Genomic DNA, 26182 nt, shown 5'->3' with positions numbered 1-26182 from the left:
CTCGTTTGCGTGCACTTGCTTATACTTAGAGCTAAGTGTTAATTCTATAACATCAAAGATTGTGAATGTACTGAACATGAATGTAATAATGTTTGTGTATGGTTCAAAAGTCTAAACTCATGTCGACATGAATTATTATTGAAGGAGAATGCTGTTCTTACCCAGTTACGCAAATCAACAAGGAGTCAACAGAAACCATATATTTTTTAAGCAAGTRAGCCATAAGCTCCACTCTCTGGACAGCTTGATGTAGACCCTAAACGTTTGTGGGCACCGTTTGTCACAGTTATAGTGCATTTCATGTATTGTTTAGAGTTGTGTAGTGGCTTCGCTGGCAAGCATCTAAAAAAAAAATGGGTTGTTTMCCCAACCAAGATTGACATGCTAAAATTGCCACTGTAATGTGATAATCATCTTGTGGGCTGACAGAAATGCTTTCCCCAAAACCTTCTCAATTAAACTTTAACTGCAAAGCCTGCTTACCTGGCAGAAGTATATCATTTGTATATATTATTTGTTGGTAGCAAACTTTGCCGTTAAATGAGCAGCAGCAATACAAAACCATAGCAAGACCTGCACATTAGATGGCACACTAGATGCGCAATTAACGACCCAGATGGGAATTACACTCCAAATGTTTTAGTTTTCTTCCAGGTCTAAAAAATGTCTCTTCTGGTGTGGTTTAAGCATTGACATGGGCTCAGAACATCCAATTTCGTTGTTTCTCTATGAACAATTGTAATTTTMAGAGTGAAAAAAWWWAATAATCTAAAACCAGGAAAAATACGACTGAGAACTATATTTGGGAAAGAAATCACAGATTTTACAGGACCCCCATTAGAGTTGTTTATTAACCATTATTTACCAGGTATATTGACAGAAAACATAGTGCACTACTTTCTCTTGTACACTAAGAACCCGGGGAGGAGTTGCAGGGGAGAAGAGAAGAGGAGAATGTGCCTATTTGAAAGCTAGAATAAAATGAGTAGCTCTCATGCTGGAAAACGTTGAGAGCTCTAGCTCCATCGTTCTCTAGGGGGAAAAACTACAATTTTTACTTTTCCCCTACCTGCGGCACTCTGGGGTTAAGAGTGCATTGTGGAAGTGTACAGCAACAAAAACCATATGGTATATCTTTAGTGCATGTTTCCTTCAGTGCTGGTTTCACGGAAACCGACACAGGTGTGGGGGTTTTGTTTGACAGAGACGGGCCAATACAGAGCTGTTGTAAATCTGCACTTTTATTAAAAACAGACATTTCATTGTATATTATCTGTTCCAGTATTACAGATGGGACCTGGCCTGGCCAACACTTCATAGTATATTATCTGTTAGGGTGATGAGGTTGCGGTATTACAGATGGGACCTGGCCTGGCCAACACATTATAACCAATCACAGGCAATGGTAGCATTCTTGCCTGACATCATTGCAGACGCCTGCCAGATCTCACAACGAATGGATAGGTGTTTAACATGTCAGCTAACCACACCATATGATATTGAAATCTGATGCTCGACTGCACAGACACTGGCACATCAAAAGGCACAGTTTAGTGGCACGTTTTAGAAGGACCACTGGAGTGATCAGGTATTGAAGTACAGTCTAAGGAGGAATAACAAGTACATACATATGAACATGCATATGTTAAAACACACATACATGCAGTCTCGCACTCACATTGACTGAAACATATAAACATGCTTGTGTACACATACACCATCAAGTTAAAGTGCTTTTAGTATTGTTAACATACATCTCCAATACATATATTCCAGTGAAAAAAAAATAACAGAAACACTAAACATCAGGGTTGGAATGAATTACATTTCAATTCTAGTCAATTCAGGAAGTACACTGAAAATCCAYTTTCATTTCTCAGTGCTTTTCAATGAGTGACAATGAACATTTGGAATTGGGATTTGGTTTACTTTCTGAATTGACCGGAATTTAAATGGAATGGACCCCAACCCTGCTAAGCATATACTCAGGTGAATAAGTACTGCTGGATATCGCATCGTTAGGGACAGATACATACAGTATACATACAATATCATAAAAAATGTAATGTGTTTTATTTTCTCCAGTATTTCCACTCTCATGTCCTGCAGACAGAGTACCTTTCTGTGTTAAAAACAGTAACAGTACCATGATTACACAGGAGGATGGTGGCACCTTAATTGGGGAGGATGGGCTTGTGGTAATGGCTGGAGTGGAATAAGTGGAATGTTATCGAATACATCAAACACATGGTTTCCACATGGTTTCCACATGGTTTCCATGTGATGCCAATCCATTGACTCCATTCCAYCCATTATTATGAGCCGTCCTCCCTTCAGCAGCCTCCACTGCATGGTTCTTTTGATTATGTCCTCGTGAACCATGTTTTGTCCTGGTAAACCAGTCAACCTTGACCTTTCCAGTCACACAAGTCTTCTTATAAAAAATACAGACAAATTAAGTTTAAAAAGCTTTCTTGGTCCATCTTTGATTACAGGACAGTAGACACAAATGGGATGTATTTTGTTCCTTTGAAGGTTATCACCTGTTGAATCCTTTCCAACCACAAGGGGCGATACAAACGCATAAAGTCCAATAAAGGAGCGTGTGTGTGTGTGTGTTCACATTTCCCAACAGAGGAGCAGCTCATCTCTCTTTCATTCAACTTTTATTCTCACTTGATAATTTATCAATCTCCATACAGTCTCCTCTCTTTTCTCCTTTCTCGTAACTCTCTCATTCCATCTCATTCATGCTCTCTCTCTCTTTCCCTCCATCCTCTCTCTCTCTCTCTCTATACATTACTGATACGGACACTGAGGGGGCTACTGTCTCTCCCCCTCCCCCTCCCCCTGCCCCTCCCCCTCTCCTCCCCTTGATAGCTCTCCTCTAGTTTCATCTTCTCTGGGTCCGGTCCTTCCTCTGCTCCCCCTCTGCTGCTGCGGGACGAGTGCATGGCCGGGCTTGGGGGGGGGGCCTGTTTGAAGAGGGGCGGGGTTTTTGTTTTGTCCACCTTGTCGAAGAAGGTGAAGTCCGCCACATACTTCCCAGACGAAGACAGGGAGACCACGGGGGGGAACTCGTACCCCCACAGGATCTCATCTGGCAGGTAGGAGGTGCGCACCTGGCAGGTGGCGGAGGTGGGCTCCACTGTGGCACTCATGATCACCAGCAGCTCAAAGTCTGCCAGATCCGGATCCGTCCATCCCCCTCCTAGAACACAGGTAGAGTGAATGAAAGATACAAATTTAGCACTACAGATCCATAATAAAATTATAATAATAAATACATTTGGATATAACAATAAAAGACTAAACGCTATTTCTAAAGATACCGTCTGATTTCTCTACTGAATCCAGATTACAAAACAGATTTATTCTAAATTCCACGGCCACTTCCAAGCATAGGACACAGACAGAATGAAAGAGATTCATATCCATTATCACGAAAAGCAAGAATGGGATAATAGCAATAAAAGGATCATCTTTACTTTCCAACATAGACCAACTTCACTACTAAATCCAGATCACAAAATAGATGGACTAAATTCTCTGATCACTTCCGAGCGTAAAACCCAAGTTAAAGTGGAGATATAAACAGAGTCCATTGACAGAAGCCTTTTACCACATACATGTACACTCTCTCAAACACAAAACACACCCCACACACTTATTGTACACACAAATAGCTGCGCCACAAAGGCCTATATAGGTTGATAATGAACATCAAGCACACAAACAGTAAAGATACACACCCCCTTCAAGCACACTGCACAACTGCCTTAATTTTGCCAGACCCCAAGAAGAGTAGCTGCTGCCTTGAGTTACACCCCCTTTTRCCCTCAGAACAGCCTCAATACGTCAGGACATGGACTCTACAAGGTGTCAAAAGAGTTCCATTCACACTCTGAATGGCACACATAAACAATCCCATATCCGCAGGAAGTAGGAGTGCTGAGGATGCTGCACCCCCTTACAAATCTGAATGAAAAAAAATTATTATACCAAAAAACATTATTTTCAAACATATATATTTGTTCATAAATGTAGTGCACTGGGCCTTTTACAGGATGTATTAGCTGCCCAATAAAAACATTTCATCATCTCTGTTTTGGCAAGAAAGGTAGTTGTATAATTAAGAACAGTATCTTCCAGGATTCAATAGTTGGAATTGTAAGAGTTGTTGCCCTGTCGCTTTCTCTGCAATCATCATTCTAATAGAATTATTATTTTTATTTTMTATTTTTTTTSACCTTTATTTAACCAGGTAGGCTAGTTGAGAACAAGTTCTCATTTAAAACTGCGACCTGGCTAAGATAAAGCAAAGCAGTTCGATACATACAACAACACAGAGTTACACATGGAATAAACAAACATACAGTCAATAATACAGTAGGAAACGTCTATATACAGTGTGTGCAAATGAGGTAGGATAAGGGAGGTAAGGCAATAAATAGGCCATGGTGGCGAAGTACTTACAATATAGCAATTAAACACTGGAATGGTAGATGTGCAGAAGATGAATGTGCAAGTAGAGATACTGGGGTGCAAAGGTGCAAGATCAATAAATAACAGTATGGGGATGAGGTAGTTGGATGGGCTATTTACAGATGGGCTATGTACAGGTGCAGTGATCTGTGAGCTGCTCTGACAGCTGGTGCTTAAAGCTAGTGAGGGAGATATGAGTCTCCAACTTCAGTGATTTTTGCAGTTCGTTCCAGTCATTGGCAGAAGAGGAAGGAAAGGCGGCCAAAGTAAGAATTGGCTTTGGGGGTGACCAGTGAGATATACCTGCCTTGGACACGTGCTAATGGGTGGGTGCTCTATGGTGACCAGTGAGCTGAGATAAGGCGAGGCTTTACCTAGCAGAGACTTGTAGATGACTGGAGCCAGTGGGTTTTGGCGGCGAGTATTAGCTAGGGCCAGCCAACGAGAGCGTACAGGTCGCAGTGGTGGTAGTATAATGGGCTTTGGTGACTAAACGGATGGCATGTGATAGACTGCATCCAATTTGTTGAGTAGAGTGTTGGAGGCTATTTTGTAAATTAACATCGCCAAAGTCGAGGATCGGTGATGGTCAATTTTACGAGGGTTTGTTTGGCAGCATGAGTGAAGATGCCTTTGTTGCGAATAGGAAGCCGATTCTAGATTTAATTTTGGATTGGAGATTGGAATGTGAGTCTGGAAGGAGAGTTTACAGTCTAACCAGACACCTAGGTATTTGTAGTTGTCCACATATTCTAAGTCAGAACCTCCGAGTAGTGATGGTGGACGGCGGGCAGGTGCAGGCAGCGATCGGTTGAATAGCATGCATTTAGTTTTACTTGCATTTAAGAGCAGTTGGAGGCCACAGAAGGAGAGTTGGTATGGCAATTGAAGCTCGTCTGGAGTTAGTTAACAGTGTCCAAGAAGGGCCAGAGGTATACAGAATGGTGCCGTCTGTGTAGAGATGGATCAGAGAATCACCAGCAGCAAGAGCGACATCATTGATGTATACAGAGAAGAGAGTCGGCCCGAGAATTGAAAACTTGTGGCACCCTCATAGAGACTGCTAGAGGTCCGGACAACAAGCCTCCGATTTGACACACTGAACTCTGTGAGAAGTAGTTGGTGAACCAGGCGAGGCCACCAATTTGAGAAAACCAAGGCTGTTGAGTTTGCCGATAAGAATGTGGTGTTGACAAGAGTCGAAAGCCTTGGCCAGGTCGATGAATAAGGCTGCACAGTAATGTCTCTTACAAGCTGTTTATGATATCGTTTAGGACCTTGAGCGTGGCTGAGGTGCACCCATGACCAGCTCTGAAACCAGATTGCATGCGGAGAAGGTACGGTGGGATTCAAAATGGTCAGTAATCTGTCTGTTAACTTGGCTTTCGAAGACCTTAGAAAGGCAGGGTAGGATAGATATAGGTCTGTAACCAGTTTGGGTCTAGGTGTCTCCCTTTTGAAGAGGAAGATGACCGCGGCATGTTTCCAATCTTTGGGAAGCTCAGACAACTACAAAGAGAGGTTGAACAGGCTAGTAAATAGGGGTTGCACACAATTGCAGCGGATAATTTTAGAAATAAGGTTCGCAGATTGTCTAGCCCGGCATGATTTGTAGGGGTCCAGATTTTTGCAGCTCTTCAGAACATCAGCTATCTGGATTTGGCGTGAAGGAGAAATGGGGGAGCTTGGGCAAGTTTGCTGTGCAGGGGGTGCAGAGCTGTTGATCGGGGTAGGGTAGCCCAGGTGGAAAGCATGGCTAGCCTTAGAAAAATGCTTATTGAAATTCTCAATTATAGTGGATTTATCGGTGGTGACAGTGTTACCTAGRCTCAGTGCAGTGGGCAGCAGGGAGGAGGCGCTCTTATTCTCCATAAACTTTAGTGTCCCAGAACTTTTTMGAGTTTGCGCTACAGAATGAAACTTTCTGCTTGAAAAAGTTAGCCTTAACTTTCCTAACTGCCTGTGTATATTGATTCCTAACTTCCCTGAATCCAGAAAGATCAAAACCCTGTCCTCAAACATTTACATCAAAAGTTGCAAAGTTATGGACAAAGACCCAAAACATCCACATCAAATTAAATATTTTCAAATAACATGGATAACAACCACTTTTTGTGCAGTTTTAATTTACCATCCTTACAAACCACTTCATGTAAATGTACATTACTGTATTGTATATAGGCTGGTCATCTAGGTTAGAACCTGTAGACTTTCCATCACCATGAAGAAAAACAATGTTCAATACACTAACTGAGTACATTGAGACATCAAGTGGTTTGTGATGATGTGGCTCAATTGGTAGAGCATTGTGCTTGTAATGCTCAGGTTGTGGGTTCGATTCCCACGGGGGACCAGTACAAAAAAGTATGAAAATATATGCGCTCACTACTGTTAATTGCACATAGAAATCAGTTGCCTTTGCAAAGTATTTCAAGAAACTGGAAAACATATATCAAGCAAGTATTTTTATGTTTTTATGAGTTTTTATGAGATTAACTGTTTTGTAGAGATAATTATCAGACTCAAGTTACAAATGCTGGTAAACACTCAAATACATMTAATTTTAAAAAAATMMCACCTTCCATGTCTCAATTGTCTCAAGGCTTAAAATCCTTCTTTAACCCGTTTCCTCCCCTTCATCTACACTGATTTGAAGTGGACTTAACAAGTYACATCAATAAGCAATCATAGCTTTCATCTGGATTCACCTGGTCAGTCTATGTCATCTGTGAAAACAGTCCTTAACTCTAACCTGGACCCAGTACTGCTCTCACTTCYTAACACACGCACACACATAGAAACGCACACGCACAAATATCACACACACACACGTATGCACCGAGACAAGCACACACAATGCATGATATGGTAGACTGTCTAATCTATTCAGTCTCTGTTCTTGACTACTGGTTTGAGCAGTCCTGACAGTGCTCTTCTGAGCAGCCTTTACAACCTCTCTGCTCCTCTCTTCTCACTCCTGTTAACAACTACAGTGTACTGAGGGGATTCACGTTAGTGCACTCATTGTAACCCCTTACTGAAACTCCTGACAGTGTCCCACCGTATTTGGCAAAATCCCCAACCCCCCGTCCGTGTGCACCCAAAGAGCTGCAGATATTTCCACAGAAATGCATCATGAGGATTTGAGAGCTGCCGTGAGAGGAGGCCAGATTAGAAGATAGATTCATAGATAGTGCAGGGGCTATTGTCGTAGCATTATGTACTGTTAGTATTTTGATTCTTCTAGTAACAGTATTATGATACTTTAAGGTAGTATTACAATTTTAGCAGATATTACTTACATTTTCAAGGTACACAGTGTGAAGCCAAAAGCCAAATGCAGTGTTCTCTGGGATCAGGCATCATTAAATAAACATATTACGTGTACAGTAACACCTGTCTCTTATACACATCTAGATGTGTATAAGAGACAGCCCCCCAGCTGTGTGTCAGCACCCCTCACTGTATCAGACTGTACCCCCATTGTCTTTTAATGAGAAGACCTGGCACCCACTCACACACATTCCACTGACATACACACAGAGATGGGGAGAGAGAGAGACCCCTCTCCCGGTGTCATCCCCCAGACCRCAAAAAATGTGAATACACTGGAGTGAACTAATAGGTATTTCACTCTACACTGGAGTGAACTATAATGAAATGGTGCATGGTGTAAAGTCTCATWTGCATTTTTCCCAGGGTGTCTTTTCTCTTTGAGTGAATTGTTGAGRTTACCACCCATGACTGTATTTGTTAGTGACACAGACATGGTTGTTGAACTATTTCATTATTTCACAGCAAGGCCTGTGGGTTTCACCTAGTAAGTTCCTAGGCGAATGTTATAATTCAAATTCAACTTTGGCAATATGTAGTACTTACATATATCATAAGGCCTTGCTTTGATTGCTTAGTTTTACCCTAGCACGGTGGTGTTGGGAAACTCCTGGTTCACAGGCCACATCAGGCCTGCAAGTCACATTATGCTYGCTTGCAAAGTGATGGATGTGTAATTCCTATTGGAATCGAGACAGAGCTAGGATATCCAACAGTTGGAATTTTTGTTCACCCTCAACCCTCATTCAGAAAGACTGTCGGGATAATGGAAATTGATAAAGGAGACSACCTAAACCATTTAAACTGGAACAACCATTTCAGTAACAGGTGCAATAAATCTAATTAACTAATTGGATTAGTTTAGAAAAATATATGTTATCTTTGTGTAGCATAACATTATTCAATCAGTCAYTGTACATGCAAAAACACAGTAGMGCATTCTGGGAAATCTGATAATGATGGGTGTGGTTTTGATGGGACTGTTTTACTCTCTCACCACTGAGTTTTAATTTCACTCTTACAGAGTGATTTTAACTTCTGAATCGACACTGGCCGATTTGCTGTGTACACACGCATTCACATGTACAGTATGCACGCACGCACGCAAACACACACACAACCCTCTACAACAGGGATCGGCAAAAAGGTTATTTTCAAATACAATCACTTTTTTGGCATAGTTGTGGTCAATTTGCAGTGTACAAATCATTATAAGGATGTTCCCTACCATCCACCCTACACTCCCCCCCTCATCCCTCTACTGTCCTGGTCCTGTTCCAAATGCCCTCTATCACAGCAGTGACCTTTAATCTCCTAAATTCACCCCTCTCTGTCTCTCCACACGGATGGCTTTCCGTTCCCACACCCCGGCTGGCCCTCTCGTCCTGCTGGTGATTAAGACATGGGACATGGTCAACTAMAGCAACAACTTCACCTACTTTACACAGACTGTAAGGTACTGTAGTTCACTACACCACTACTACAACAGAACACTGAACCTGCCTGTCTATTTTACTACCATGTCTTAGGCCACTTACAGTAATATCAAATTGGACCAATAGGACAAGAACACTAGACSGTAACTACACTATACCTGCCTATGGAACTGGTAACCATCAAGTTTTAGGTCATGAAATAGGACCAATTGAAGGAGAACACACACCACAAATAACTGACCATGTGAACATTAAGCTACTGTATGTAATCATTCCTACCCTTGGCAGCCCAGGCTCTGAGCGGYCTGCTGTCGTCTATGATGTGGTAGAAGGTGAGGGGGAGGATGAGGAAGGGGCTGTCGCTGGACGTGTCCACCTGGAAGGGAACGTTCCTCTGGTCCAGACGCATCGTCTCCCCCTCCTTGGTCTGGGACGTCTGGAGCAACTTCCCCGTCACCTAGGAGCCAAATGGAGTCATTTGGTTAGGGGACATGTGCAAGGATTCTGAAAAGAGGAGTGTCGATGGAAAAGGACAACTGCGTCATTCTCACAGACAGACAGACACACACACACACACATACACACACACACACACACACACTGTGTCTCTACCGAGCAGCCCAGCAGCAGGCTCTTGCGCATGTTAGCCACACGGATCATTAGGCAGGGTCGGCCCTCGTGATTGGACACCACAGCGTACTGGCTGAACTTCACTGTCTCTCCTCTCTTCTTGGGCCGCGCCACCTGAGGACAATGGGGAAGAGTGTGTCAGAGCCACACAGTGTAGCATGATGAACTACACTACCCACAATGCTCTCTGGAACATATCCGGTTTGAGTAAATATTATTGTGCTGCACAGCCTGCTGTAAGTCTCCTTATCAATACACACAGGGCATGAACTTCCTATCATCTTAACCTCCACCCCCAACACGCACACAGAAACACACACACACATATAGATAACTCCGACCCTGAGTGAGAGATAGAGAGGGCAGCAGATAATTCATGTTATAGAGGGTTAGAATGATAAGAGGGAAGAGGAGAAAGGGAGAGGGGGATAGGGGAGGGAGAGAGAGAGAGAGAGAAGGGGGAGGGGGAGAAAGAGAGGAAGAGAGAGAGAGAGAGACGAAGAGGGGAAGAAAGAAGAGAGGGGGAGAGCTGGATAATAAACACTGCTGTATGTGTTTGACTGTGGATGGATGCAGTGCATATGTTGACCCGATTTAGGAAACTAGCCACGACTTCACAGCAGGGCCGTTTGAAACATAAATCATATTTATTTTAATCAAAATGCGTTTTTTTTGTTGCAGAAATGCCTTCTGCGAAACATGTGAAACTTTCATGTGCCTTAATAACAAACTTGTATGCCATCTGTAAATACAAAAAAAGTTAAATACGAGATACGATGCCTTGTTGGTTAACCCACAGAAGAAGTGAACAACTTCCCATTAGCCATGTTGGCTGAGAATAATGAGTGGGCTGGACATGCCGAGAGAGGCTTCTGTTTATTTGAGCTCGTCAGTCTGTTGTGGTATCCTGTCGAACTGCCTTTTAAAAATGTTTTTGTTGTGTAGTGGAGCTGCATAAGTGTTGCTCTCCATTTTCTGGAGGATCAAGTTTTGAAGTCATGTATACAGGTAAGATAGTCTATGCGTTAGCTAGCTACATTTTCAGATATTATATGTTTCTAATTTTGACAAAGTGGTTTCATTTCAAGGTAAAGTGTACTGTTATAACGTTAGCTGGCTGGCTCCCTAGCTGATGTTATTATTCGTTTCCAGAGCAGTTGTTTTCTAGTTAGAGTGTAATGTTAGCTAGCTAACATTGGACCTGGGGCCTGTTGCACAAAAGTAAAAATTAAAACCATCCGGGATAAATGACTCAGCTGACTCAATGAAGCCAAACCATGTGCGTCCAGGCTTAATTGGTTGCACAAAGACCAAGCCAGGATGAGCAGACAACGGATTCATTAAGCCAGGTGAAACCAATCCTGATAGGTGCGCGCTACGGCTCACCTCAAATAGACCCCGCCACAGATCACAGATTAACTGATTTTACCATGGCAACAGAGCCGAGTACTTTTCCCCGTCGGAGCACAAATCCTCATGGAGGCATACCAGGAGTAAAAGATATAATTAAGAAGAAAGGCAACACCGCCACAGTGATAAAGCAAAGAGAAAAAGCGTGGCAAAGTATTGCAGACCGCCTGAATGCGTAAGTAGTGCACCATTACACACTCACCGCTCCGCTGAAACATCACAATTACAATTCAAATATTTAATTCACATCTCCAACATAATGCAGTTTGTACTGTAATTATGAAACGGTTAAATTTTTAAATTGAAATGCCACTGCAGATATGAGTGAAATTGTGTAAAGTAACTCTCCATCACACTGTATAAAGCTATGAAAAATTTTTTGATATTTTTTATGAAACAAGACAAAAATACCAAGTAATTTTTTGCAGTGTGACTCCATTAAGTGGTGTGTGTGTGTGTGTGTGTGTGTGTGGTGTGTGTGTGTGTAGATTAAACATGAACGGGCCAAAACGGACAGGCAGGCGTCAAAATCAAATACAAGAACATTCTGCAGAATGGTATGGTCCTGACTAATATTTAAACAAAGCACAAGCATATATTGTACCACAAAGGTGCCTGCTCACACATTGTCTGACTGTTTTAGCGCAGTGAAAAAGAATACCACAAACAAGGCACGGGTGGTGGGTCACCAAAGGCTGACCTTACCCCAGCAGAGGACATGGCCTTGGAGCTAAATAAAGGCAGGCCCGTTTAGAGGGGCACCCTGGGGGGAAAGAGACGAGCATAGGTTCCTCCAAGATGCACGCTTCATTCAAGGTATGTCCTTCCATCTCTACATGGGATACAACCACATTCATATTGAATCAATTTGGACTGTCTGACTTTGGTTTACCTATTGCCTTGCAGTGTCTGGCAGCACTGTGTTCCTGTAGAGCCACCAGCACAAGCACCAAGACGATGCTGATCCGAGTGAGTACCTGGCATGTCTTGTCTACTAGCTTCAATAGAATCCGATTAAATGTGATAGGGTGAAGGCCCCAGTGCAGCAGAAACAGCACATAATGGAGACGATGATGAGGAGGAGACCATCTCTCTGGATTCCAGAAGGCATGAGGTATCATGTTAAGACTGTGAAAGTACTATTTACTCTACAATGGTGAGGAGTCCTCATCAAAATCAAAAAAATCTAATTTCTTTAACAGGACCCAGATGCTATACAGTGGAAAACCAGCCTGGCAACATAGTGCGTATTAATAAAAGGACACCACATCTGCCAAATTCCAGCTGCGCTAATTGTATTGTGTTCACAGAGCTCACAAGCCTATCAGAAAGTTGTATGGCAACCACCCTCCGGCGCCAAATAGAACTGGCAGACATAGACATTCAGTACAAGAAGAAAAAAGATGGAAAATCTTTGCACTGGAGTCCGAAATAAAAAAGAGGACAATTAGGAAACTGGACCTTGAAAATAAAAAAACTTGAGAGGGAGGTGAGATATGCCTTCAATACACTGTATGCTAACTGTAACAAAATGTATTAATCATTATTTTTCTTTCCTCCCCAGCTCCAAGAAGATGACACAGCTCAAAATAAAAATTAGGTATATTCTCGTAAAGTCAAGTGAGCCATGACATATGAGCTCTTATTGTGAGCACACAGGACGGTGGCATCTTTCTAAGGTTTTTTTATTTTCCCAGCAATCAGTACAACCAAGTCATCGTTATAAGGCATCGCCCTCTTTGCCCACCCCCCCAGCACCAGGGTGGCCACTAGCCTATATGAAGGGCCAAAATTGTGTGTTCCTTTCTGCTCTGACAATGGCATGCCCATTCGTGCGAGATGTGGTGGATGAAGAAGCACTTGTGCTGAGGAGAGCCTTCAGGCGAGAAAGGGTCTTCAGGGACCGGTTGGACCCACTGGCCTTCCCTGATGACCATCTATATGAAAGATACAGGTTTTCTGCAGATGCATCAGTATCTATGCAGACTACTGGGTCCCAGGATTAAGCACCGCACTGCACGGGCATGCACTGAGTGTGGAGCAAATGGTTTGTGTGGCCTTGCGCTTTTTTGCTAGTGGAGCCTTCCTGTACTCAGTGGGGGATGCAGAACAGCTGAACAAGGCCACAATTTGCCGCACAATAAGGAGTGTGTGTCTGCTATCAAAGCATTAGCAGATGTCTTCATCTCCTTCCCTGGCCACAGAAGACTCTGTGACTCAAAGAGGAGTTCTATAGGATTGCAGGTAAGAGGATCTACAAATTACAGGACAACTGTTAAACACATAGTAGGATACTCATTACTTTGTGTGACAGGTTTCCCCAATGTCATTGGTGCAGTGGACTCGCACACCATAAGGATAAAAGCCCCCTCAGGTGCCCATGAGGCCGATTTTGTGAATAGGAATCCTTCACAGCATTAATGTTCAGGTGAACATAACTTTTTGATATTGTCCATTGACGAACACTCTGCATTGCCAGTGATGTGCATTGATTGGTGTAATATTCCTCATCTTATGATTTCAGATGGTCTGCAATGCTGACTGTGTGATCAGCAATGTTGTGGCAAAATGGCCTGGCTCAGTCCATGACTCCAGAATCTTTCGGGCCTCAGGCACTGATAGATTTCAATCACAAGGTAAGCCACACAACCCCTATTTATAACCATCATGGCTGTGTCAAGAATATCACTGTGTTTATGAGGTAGTAATGATGAGATTTTGTGTTGACAGGTGAATTCTCTGGTGTGTTGCTGGAGACAGGGGTATGGCTGCCAGCCTTTTCTCCTGACACTTTCACAGCCCCAGGAAGCACAGCAGGCCTACAACCATGCCCATGCCAGGACCAGGGCCAGAGTTGAAATGACCTTTGGCCTCCTGAAGGCACGCTTTCACTGCCTTCACAATTAAGGGTCAGCCCTGTTAGGGCATGTGATATTACTGTGGCTTGTGCTGTCCTCCACAAGTGGCCTGCCTGAGGAAGGAGAGGGCCCCCAGAGTGCCACAGCCATGGACTGGGACAATCCGGCAATCTTCCTGATGACGACAGTGGTCGGCTGCTGAGGGACATATGTGTTGAATTATTTAGTTAGTATGTGTGCTTTCAATTTTGGTTAAATATCGTCCTGCGGTGGCAGAGGAAATTTGGGTTTTTTTGGGTTCGTTTTTTTGACGAATTTGGCCTCTTATGATGTTTGTGCGGTATACTGTGTGTAATACAAGGCTGCAGGGAGGCTACTGCATCCATTCATTTGTCTGTTCAGTTGATGTGTATGGATTTGTCCTGCATTTATTTTAGTGTGCAGACATGCACACTAACGTTATATACAGACCTTTGAATGTGTATGTATCATTTTGTTAATATGCTGGGATTCTGTGCTTTCCATCTTGTAGAGTCACTGTGACTTCAGTTCGAAAGGAGCTGATGGTTTACCTGCTTTGTTTTGTCCTTATTCAATAAAGGAACATAATGTTACACATTGTGTTTTTTATATATTCATATGGAATGTGTATTTGTTTATATGACAGAGTACTAGGCCACACTGAAAGAAAAGGATAAAGTCATAAAATTTATGAGGCCTGGTTCTTTCTGCAGAAAGCTACATATTGTTTTTACAGTTTTGATACTTATGACAATGTGATACTTAATATTCTGGCACATCAGCATGTCTTTGTTATGAAAACCATACTGAAGTACAATTTCACGAAATGCCCCACATCTGTCATTTTAACAACTGTCCTCCTTTAAAACAACTGGTTACAATATTATGACTTGTGTTTTTTTCCCCTCTGTGGCCCTAATATTCTATCATTTTGTATATAGCCTTATAGTCTATGGGAAACTGTAAATTAATCTAATGATAGCAACATCATCTAAAAATCATTTTTTATCCAAAATCATTGAAATTAATGATCACAGAACGTTTAAATAATAACAGTGGGTCTAGTTATATGTGATAACAATGTATAGTGAGCAGTGAAATAACTATTGGTTTCCATTTGTGGTGACTGCTGACTGACATTAGGGATGAGATTAAATAGATCCTGGAATTTAGCCTGGTCTGGAGCAGGCTAGCTCCACAGAATAAATCTCCATGGTAATTTATACCATAACATATCCTCCTGCCCCCTATCCATCTTTAGTGCAACCGGATTACGGATCAATTGAGCCAGGATCACCAAGATATCCTGGCTTAATCCCTTATCCTAGTTTTGTGCAACAGGCACCTGGTTGGTTAGCTCCCAGCACTGTGGCATTGTTGGCACTTTGTTCATTGTTGTTTATCTAGCTAACGTTAGCTGACTGGCTCGTTAGCTAACGTTATGTGATGTGTGTGATCTTAAKCGTTGTTTACCTAGCTAGGTTCATTATTTACCCAGCTAGCTATATGTCTSAAGCTAAAGTGTACTGTTAGCTAGCTAACGTTAACTGCTCCCTAGAGGACGTTATTATTCATTTCCCAGAGCTGTTTGCTTTTGTAGTTAGAGCCTAATGTTAGGTATTGCTGGCACTGTGTTCATTGTTGTTATAACTAGCTAACGTTAGCTGGCTGGCTCATTAGCTGACATTACATGACGTGTGTACTGTACAACACTCGTTAAATATGGCCGGTGTCAGTAAACATCTGCAAAAAAGCGTAATAAAATTGTTGCCAGCAGAGCTGGTTAGGCTGTTTTCATGTTATCCAGAGGTAAACAAATCATCAGCCAGAGCGTCAAGTGTGCGCTTCGAGAGAGAAACAAGATGGGTGGGGCTAAAGCTTAAGAGGGTGTGAACGATGCTGAATGGGTGTAGACAAAGAGCTCTTTACTAGACACAAAAATATTCAAAGGRGATTTTCTCAAAAGTGAGTTTACAAGTTGATCAACTTTCAAAGAAGAATTACTTTCCCATTGTTCCTCAAATGCAGTGTATGATATACKATTTTGTAGCTCAGAGTCTCTACTTTTATCCAATGTAAAAAAASACCATTTCACATTTTGCTACATAAGACCGAATCCAGGTGGTCAGTCACATATTATTGCACTGAAAATTTGACGTGATGTGTAGGTCCAGATTTTTCAGTGAAATACTGTATATCCATACTGTTTAGTGGTGGTTTACTTTATCAATGAATGTGATGGATGGTAAAGTGAACATCTTATCAATCTGCCCAGGGGAAGGGTGAGGTACCTTGGCGAGGAAGGTTCCAGTGATGAAGATCTCAAGCACCATGGTGATGACCAGTTGGAGGATGAGGAGGATGATGGCAGCGGGACATTCCTCTGTGATGCAACGGAAGCCGTAGCCAATTGTGGTCTGCGACTCCAGTGAGAAGAGGAACGCCCCTGTCAGAGTCTGCACCTGCATCACACACGGGGTGTGGTTGGACGGAGGGTCAGACTCTGGAGGTAGGGGTGGAGAAGGGAGGCACAGGGAGAGAGGCAAGGTTGTGAGATTGATATGGAAAGCAAAATATCTCAGGGTTGAAGATTATAGGGGAGGTACAACTGATTGTATTGGTATTTTGAGGTATCATTGCTCTCAAAGACCTTAGCATTCTGTCTCTCCCTCTTTCCCTTCCCTCCATCCTCACATAGCAGTGCCACCAGGTACCACAGAACCCCTCCCCTCCCACRTTCTCTCCCCCCATCCCTCTCTCCCTCTCTCCCCTTCCTCCATCCTCACCTAGCAGGTCTCCGTGCACCAGCGCCACCAGYTACCACAGAACCCCGAACAGGAACCAGGTCCCGGCGAAGGTGGCCGAGAACAGGAAGAGCTTGTAGCGCCACTGCATGTCCAGGAAGGTCGTCCAGATGTCACGCAGGTACATTGCCCCACGCCCGCTCACATGCTCGATGTGCACGTTGCTGTGCCCGTCCTTGGAGAGAACGCGCCGTCTCCGTCGGAGCGCGCAGACCGCCGTCGCTGCCCCCCCTGCCGCCGCTGCCCCCCCTGCCGTCGCTGCCGCCCCCACCCCTGCCGCCCCCCCTGCCTCCAGCAGCGGCTTCAGAACCTCCGTCTGGATCATGGAGTGACACACCTTTCTGGGGGAGGAGCCGCGCGAGGAGGGGGGAGTGGCCGACGTCATGGCTGCAGCTTTATCAGGGGAAGAAGGGAGGGATGGTGGAGGAAGGGATTGATGATGATGGAGGAGTGAGGTAGGGGTGAAGGGATAGAATGGATAAATGGGAAAGGAAGAGGTGACGGTGGAACATTAGTGAGGGAGAGAGGTGAAGAGGAGAGAGGTGAAGAGGGAGAGAGGTGAAGAGGAGAGAGGTGAAGAGGGAGAGAGGTGAGAGGGAGAGAGGTGAAGGGGGAGAGAGTGAAGAGGGAGAGGAGTGAGGAGAAGAGGAGTGTGGAGGGAAGGCAGAAGTGAAGGGGGGAGGAGTGAGGAGAAGAAGAGAGAGGGAGAGAGAGAAGGGGGGAGAGGAGTAGAGCGAGAGGAGTGAAGTGGGAGAGGAGGGAGAGAAGAAGGGGGGAGAGAAGTGAAGGGGGGGAGAGGAGTGAAACGGGAGAAAGATGAAGAGGGAGAGGAGTGAGGAGGGAGGGGTGAAGCGGGAGAGGAAGAGATAAATATTGTGCAAAGTCAAAGTTGATGAAAAACAAGTTGAAAAGATTTTGTGAGAAAGGAGAGAAGCGGAAAGGAAGAGAGAGGTTGTTAAAGGGAGGAATGGAAGAGGTGACAGGAGTGGAACATTCGGGGTGTGGGGGGGAGGAAGAGATGAAGAAAGGAATAGAAAGAGAGGGACGTTATAAATGAGACAATTTTTCAAGTGGACAGATGCAGGCCTGTGGTTGTCAATGTGCTCCAAACTCTCTGTCACTCTCTCTTCATCCTTTTCTTCTCAGACAGAGCAGCAGCTGCCCTTTCAAAGTAAAAGCCCCCTTTCAGCGCAAAGTCACAGCTGTCTTTTCATTTTAAAAGCCCCTCTATAATGCTAAGGCGCTCAGATGTGTCTGCAGCACATCACGCTGGCTGGATCAAGAGGGACCGAAACAAGGCTTACTTATTCCCCATCCGAAACCAGGAACAGAAAAGCCGCATGTAGCCTAGTACCCGGAGCACAGGAGGATGGTGGTAACTTAATTGGGGACAGGCTCGTGGTAATGGCTGGAGCGGAATTAGTGGAATTGTATCAAATACATCAAACACATGGTTTCCATGTGTTTGATGCCATTCCATTTACACCATTCCAGCCATTATTATGAGCCGTCCTCCCCTCAGCAGCCTCCACTGGTCTGGATCAACCATTTATGAATGGGCTTTGATCCCTGACACAATCTACTTCTCTTTCATTATCCCTTTTTCCCTAATGAAATAAAATGAACGTTTCAATCGTCTTACTGCCTTCCACGTAGTGGTACTGCTTTACACTTAGAGTTCAAACTATGACCTTACCACGTTGATGATTAGCCCCATACTGCCCCAGTAGTCTACTACCATGTGCAGCTCCAACGGGACATTCATCAGCTGTCACATGATCTCATCTTCACTTTCCAATAAATGTTTTTCTGTGTSAGAGAATTACGCGGTGTGGTTTGTACAGCAGGAGAATAGAGCTTGTCCAAATCAAATGTTATTTGTCACATGTGCCGAATACAACGGGTGTAGACTTCATGGTGAAATGCTTACTTACAATCCCTTAACCAACAACGCAGTTTTAAGAAAATAAAAGTTAAGAAAATATTTCCTAAATATACTAAAGTAAAAAAGTAACACAATAAAATAACGGTAGCGAGGCTTTATACAGGGGGTACCGGTACAGAGTCAATGTGGAGGCTATATACAGGGGGTACCGGTACAGAGTCAATGTGGAGGCTTTCATACAGGGGTACGGTACAGAGTCATGTGGAGGCTTTAACAGGGGTACCGGTACAGAGTCAATGTGGAGGCTATATACAGGGGACCGGTACGAGTCGAGAATGTGGAGGCTATATACAGGGGTACCGGTACAGAGTCAATGTGGAGGCTTTATACAGGGGGTACCGTACAGAGTCAATGTGGAGGCTATATACAGGGGGTACCGGTACTGAAGTCAATGTGGAGGCTATTACAGGGGGTACCGTAAGAGTCAATTGGAGGCTATATACAGGGGGTACCGTACAGAGTCAATGTGGAGGCTATATACAGGGGGTACCGCAGATCATGTGGAGGCTTTATACAGGGGGTACCGGTACAGAGTCAATGTGGAGGCTATATACAGGGGTACCGGTACAGAGTCAATGTGGAGCCTATATAGGGGGTACCGGTAGCAGGCCAATGTGGAGGCTATTACAGGGGTACCGGTACGAGTCAATGTGGAGGCTATATACAGGGGGTACCGGTACAGAGTCAATGTGGGGGCTATATACAGGGGGGTACCGGTACAGAGTCTGTGGAGGCTATATACAGGGGGTACCGGTACAGAGTCAATGTGGAGGCTATATACAGGGGGTACCGGTACAGATCAATGTGGAGGCTTTATACAGGGGGTACCGGTACAGAGTCAATGTGGAGGCTATATACAGGGGGTACCGGTACAGAGTCAATGTGGAGGCTATATACAGGGGGTACCGGTACAGAGTCAATGTGGAGGCTATATACAGGGGGTACCGTACAGAGTCAATGTGGGGGCTATATACAGGGGGTACCGGTACAGAGTCAATGTGGAGGCTATATACAGGGGGTACCGTACAGAGTCAATGTGGAGGCTTATATACAGGGGTACCGGTACGAGTCAATGTGGAGGCTATATACAGGGGTACCGGTACAGAGTCAATGTGGAGGCTATATACAGGGGTACCGGTACAGAGTCAATGTGGAGGCTATATACAGGGTACCGGTACAGAGTCTGTGGAGGCTATATACAGGGGGTACCGCAGAGTCAATGTGGAGGCTATATACGGGGGTACCGGTACAGAGTCAATGTGGAGGCTATTACAGGGCGTACCGGTACAGAGTCAATGTGGAGGCTATATACAGGGGGTCGAGTCAATGTGGAGGCTATATACAGGGGGACCGTACAGAGTCAATGTGGAGGCTATATACAGGGGGTACCGGTACAGAGTCAATGTGGGCTATATACAGGGGGTACCGAGTCAATGTGGAGGCTATATACAGGGGGTACCGGTACAGAGTCAATGTGAGAGCTATATACAGGGGTACCGTACAGAGTCAATGTGGAGGCTATATACAGGGGGGTACCGAGTCAATGTGGAGGCTATATACATGGGGTAGGTACAGAGTCAATGTGGGCTATATACAGGGGTACGGTCAATGTGGAGGCTATATACAGGGGGTACCGGTACAGAGTCCTAATGTGGAGGCTATATACAGGGGTACCGTCGAGTCAATGTGGAGGCTATATACAGGGGGTACCGGTACAGAGTCTGAGCTACAGGTACGTAAGAGCAGTGGAGGCTTATATCAGGGGTACCGGTACAGAGTCCAATGTGGAGGCTATATACAGGGGGCACCGGTACCGAGTCAATGTGGAGGCTATATACAGGGGGTACTGGTACAGAGTCAATGTGCAGGGGTAGAGGTTAGTCAAGGTAATTGAGATAATATGTACATGTAAGCAGGGTAAAGTGACTATGCATAGATAATAAACAGCTAGAAGCAGCAGTGTAAAAAAATGCAAATAGTCRYGGTAGSCATTTGATTAGTTGTTCAGAACTCTTATGGCTTGGGGGTAGAAGCTGTTAAGGAGCCTTTTGGACCTAGACCTGTTGCGCCGCTACCGCTTGCCGTGCGGTTGCAGAGAGAARAGTCTATGATTTGGGTGGCTGGAGTCTTTGACAATTTTTAGGACCTTCCTGACACGGCCTGGTACAGAGGTCCTGGATGGCAGGAAGCTTGGCCCCAGTGATGTACTGGGACGTACGCACTACCCTCTGTTTGCTATCTATCAGGGCAGAGATGCCTCTTTTTCTCCTTGGGGATATAGAGACTTGCTGTTTGTGTGTGACTTTGGTCCGAGCATCCTTCTAGACTTTGTTCTGTATCCTCATCTGGACTTTCTCTATCTCTATATATATATCTCTCTCTCGCGCTCTCTATTTCTATCTCTCTCTCTCGCTCTCTAACTCTCTATCTCTCTCTCTATCTCTCTCTATATATATCTATATTTCTCCATCTCTCTCTCTATCTCTCTCTCTCTATCTATCTCACTCTATCTCTCTGTCTCGCTCTCTCTATCTATCTCTCCATCTCTCTCTCTCCCCCCCTCTCTCTCTATCTCTCTCTCTCCCTCTCTCTCTCTCTCCTTGGCTAAATGGTCCTTTTGTCTCTGCCTGCCTCTGCTTTCCAGACCAATAAAAAAAATAACCAACTAAAACAAAAGGCAGAGAACTAGGCGATCTGATACGCTCTCTACTTTCTGACCTTTCTCTCTGTGTGTCCCCACTCGCTTACTCTATTCTCTCTCCCCCTCTTTCCTCCCCCCTCCCTCCCTCTCTCCCTTCATCTCTCTCTGGTGCTGAAGCTCACACTGTGAGTATGAATAGGGATCTGTGTAGATTTCTGTGCTCAGAATACTAAATGGGAGGCGGGGCTTCGGATAGGCGCGTGTGATAGGCCGAGTACATTCCCAGCTGACCTCTGAACCCTACTGAGGCCTCGCCCACACATACAGTAAACACACATTCACATGTACAGCGACATACACAACACGGCCGTCTCAATATATCAATATTGATATTTCCCAAACAACACTTACTATTATTATTATTATTTTCCCTTGATTTAGTATTCCTTTTAACACTTCTGTGTCTTCCTCTCCACTATATTCTCTCTCCTTTTGAATCAAATTATGCACTGTAAAAAAAGATTTGTTGACTCAATTTACATATGTTTGTTTCCATCCTGCCTTAAAATGTCATGTCAAGTCCAATCCGGATTTCGTGTGGTGATTAAGAGGGGTTGGGTTAAATGCGGAAGACACATTTCAGTTGAKTACATTCAGTTGTACAACTGACTAGGTATCCCCCTTTGCCTTCCCTTTCCTCCCTTTCTCCTTCTCGCCATCTCTCTCTCACTCTGTCCTGTGTGCACAAGAATCCTTTGTTTAGAGAGATGAAAGGGACAAAAGCCACCATTGAAAAATACGACTGAGTGAGAGAGAGGGAGAAAGTGTGTGTGTGACTGAGTGATCCTATGTGAGTATGTGTTAGAGAGAGAGAGAGAGAGAGAGAGAGAGATGACAAAAGGTACTCATTAGTATTCCTGAGCAGTGTGATCCACCATACTCCTTCCTGTCTCTCTGTGTGCACCCTTCCAATTCCCCAAACAACCTCTACACAACACTCCAACCACCTCCGAGCAACCCATGAAAACACTCCAAAAATTGCCCCACGACACTAATATGACCCTGCAAACAGAAAAACGACTTTTCAACCAAAATGAATCAACATTGATGTACCCAGCCAGGTGTGAAGTGGAGACACTTTGCTGCTGCCCTGTGCTCCTGTCGGGGTGATATGAATGAGTATGAGAGTCTCATGTACCCTACATATTCACTCAACCACCCCTCTATAACACTTGAGTACCTCTAACGGACATGTTCAAGCAACAATCAAGTCTTGTATATTACACATGAACAGTATAAGGTGTAAAAATCCCCACACAGCCTCTGCAAACAAGCACTGGCACAACTTCTTCATTAACCAAACTATTTGTGTTCCAGGTACTCAAACTACCCACAAATTGACACTTGAGAAGCAAGCACATCTGTATGGGTAACTCAGGTACATTTGACATTTACGTTTTAGCAGGCGCTCTTATCCAGAGCGTTAAGTGKCTTGCTCAAGGTCAGATTGACAGATTGTTCACCTAGTCGGCTGGGGGATTCGAACCYGCAACCTTTCGGTTACTAGCTCTTAACCGCTAGGCTACCTAGGCCTCACTACTTACACACACTGTGTGTTCACTACATTCAAGATACATTGAATCGTTTTAGTAGACCCTTGCCAGCCTTTCAATAACAAGAGCAATCACAGAGGGAGAAAACAGTACAGCTTAACAGTGTCTTTATCTAACTTGTTTAATGCATCCCAACTTAAATTCTGACATCTCTTTAGTGTCCATTTTACACATTGTAGACTTGACTTGTAAACCGCAGCCACTGGAATGTCCAATTTAAACTCTAATCATTGTGCCAGAGAGGAGATTGATGTTATAGTGCCAGGGTTGGTGCCAGAGGTCATTTGTCGGCACCCTCCTAGTATCCATGGTGATCTTCCTCAATGTGTCCCGGGTCAGGTTGCCTTCCTACAGGTGTGAGTTAGAACCCTTATCAACACTAATACAGTCTACAGCAACGTGTTTTTACGCCTTCATTCTTCTGCCGTTTTAGACCGAGAGGAACTGAGGTCCCACTTTAAACTTTAAATCATTGGCCACTTTAATAAATGGATCACTAGTCACTTTAATAATGCCACTTTAATAATGTTTACATATCTTGCATTACTCATCTCATATGTATATACTGTATTTTATACCATCAATTGCACCTTGCCTACGCCGCTCTGTCATTGCTCATCCATATATTTATATGTATATATTTGTATTCCTTTACTTCGATTTTTGTGTATTGGGTAGTTGTTAGATTACATGTTTCGGTAAATTGTTAGATTACATGTTAGATATTGCTGCACTGTCGGAACTAGAAGCACAAGCATTTCACTACACTCGCAATAACATSTGCTAACCAATGAATTAGACCAATAAAATGTCATTTCATTTGATTTGATTTAAACAAAGTACAGCTTATAAAGCTTTTATACAGTACACACTGTAAAAATGTGTTTATGTTTTTATGGGAGCTTAGTTGCAGCCAGCTACCTGTAAATTCCGTAATAAAGGTACTGTACGTTACCGTAATTTCCAAAGAGACCATAAAAGTACATTTTCGGTAACATACTGTACTTATTTTTACAGTAAGTTACAGGTAACTGGCTGCCAGTAAGTTAACAAAAAACAACAGGATTTTTTTTTTTACAGTGGACATAAAGGCTTCGTAAACACTACATAAATACTTCACAAATCATCTATAAGTTTATGTCATACTCTATAAAGGGTGTATAAACATGSATAATMCCTTATGTCTTTGGCAAMTCAGCCTASAGTGGGAATGGTTATGTCACCCTTTATACACCATTTATAGAGTTTGACATGTGCTTATAGATGATATGTYTAGCATTTATGTAGTGCTTATGAAGCCTTTTGCAATTTTATAGCCTTTATAATTTGTACTTCATATAAAGTGGAACCAGAAGAGAATGAATAATCAAAGTGACAATTAAATCAAAATTATAAAATTCTAATCAAGTACTGTTACTAAATACTTACATTTTTATTGATTGAAAATGCAGAGTATGTTGAAAACGTAATAACGGCCACAAGAAAACTTCCCTTGAGATGATGTCTACCTATTATTTTACAAGGTGTGATGGGGAAAAAAGGAAGAAACATGATTCCAGCATCTCTAATCTAAACGGTCATTTTAGTCACATACAGGTGTCCACAAACTCCAGCGCCACGTATAAGTGCCACACACACAGTGGGCCCAACCACTACCGTAAAAACACTAACCCGCTTAGTAGCATTGATAGGCTACACTCATCCTGTTCTCTGTGTGTGGGTGCACCTGTGCTCTCTGCTCGTGTCCTCTCTTGCGTACCAAGCCAAATAGCGTTCCAATTCATTTCCTTATTATGGTTATTCTTCATGAAGAGGGTGAAACATACATAACTCTATTTTGTAACTTAATAGGTCTAACTTTTCATCAAGCTCTGGCCTTTTTATATTCGACCCTATCGATATAACTCCCTGCTGTCTCAGGTGAAAAATCACCAATTAGCTTTGCTGCTAACAACTTATATGTATTCTGTAAGATYAGAATAATCAAATAATTGTTGATGATCAAGTAAGCTAATGAGAGCAAACTGAATTTAGGCCCATGAATTAGAATGTGCGTGTCATCACTTACCTTTTGTTGCAATTGTTGAATGCAATTTTGAGACTTTTAAAAGTGTTTGTATCTCCCAAAACACATTTAAAAAATGTATGTTGTGATCAATTTGCCTATTTGTTGACTTTTTACTCAGTGCGACATCATGGATTGGAGTATTGCGCACTTGTTGACAGTTCTCTCACACGCATGAGCACGAGACACGCAACTTTCATTGTCTACAGATTTCCATCCTGATTGTAGTTCTAGATATTTCCATTATAATTCTTATATGCCTAACAATTAAACCATTTTTACAAAAACGTTCAAATCAACAAGTTTCTGTAGCCTACTAATCTAATCGCGAATTTACCAAAGACAAATCAATGGTTTCTCTAAGACTGAAGTGTCAGTCGGTACCGGTTCCGGTTGAACGTTACAGAGTTATTATGTAATAAAATAGTTGCAATGTCCCCGTTGCATCTCGAGCTGTGATGGTTCTCGGGTTCATSTAGAAGTTGAATTGTCCTCTTCTCTCAAGTTTTCACTTGTCTCTCCTTATAAATGAAAAAGTAGCCTATTCAGTCACTCAACTGGACTCAGGACATTTTAATTCATTAATTCAACTCTCCTCCCAGCTTCTCCTCCCACCCTTTCTCTCTCCCTCTCTCGCTCTCCCTCTCTATCTCTCACCCTGTTCACTGTAAATGGGTCCCTTGTTAAGGGTTCCTCGACTGTTCAGCCTTTGTCAACTTTCTCATGTAAATGTCTGATGGTTAAGATACACGCCTGGAAGTTATTTCACTGWTGGAACGCGTGGAGGTAGACTATTTACAAATCAGAATGAACAACAGACACTTTATTGTGGACTTGGCTCCTCGCAATTTTGCGTCGGCAAAGTTGGCCAATGGTTTGACTGAATAATGTCGGCTTCGCTCTGTGAGGCCATGCCATGTCCGCCTGCAAGGAGAGAAACG

General features: G+C 43.5%; 1 pseudogene; it reads right to left on the bottom strand.

Annotated features, from left to right (window-relative positions):
* Nucleotides 1-1223: 1223 nt before the first annotated feature.
* On the bottom strand, nt 1224-25891 carry LOC112070573 (ATP-sensitive inward rectifier potassium channel 10-like; annotated as a pseudogene).
* Between the last annotated feature and the right edge of the window lie 291 nt (nt 25892-26182).

Source organism: Salvelinus sp. IW2-2015, unplaced genomic scaffold, assembly GCF_002910315.2.
Source record: "Salvelinus sp. IW2-2015 unplaced genomic scaffold, ASM291031v2 Un_scaffold1370, whole genome shotgun sequence".
NCBI lineage: Eukaryota > Metazoa > Chordata > Actinopteri > Salmoniformes > Salmonidae > Salvelinus > Salvelinus sp. IW2-2015.
This window is presented reverse-complemented; position numbering and strand designations above follow the sequence as displayed.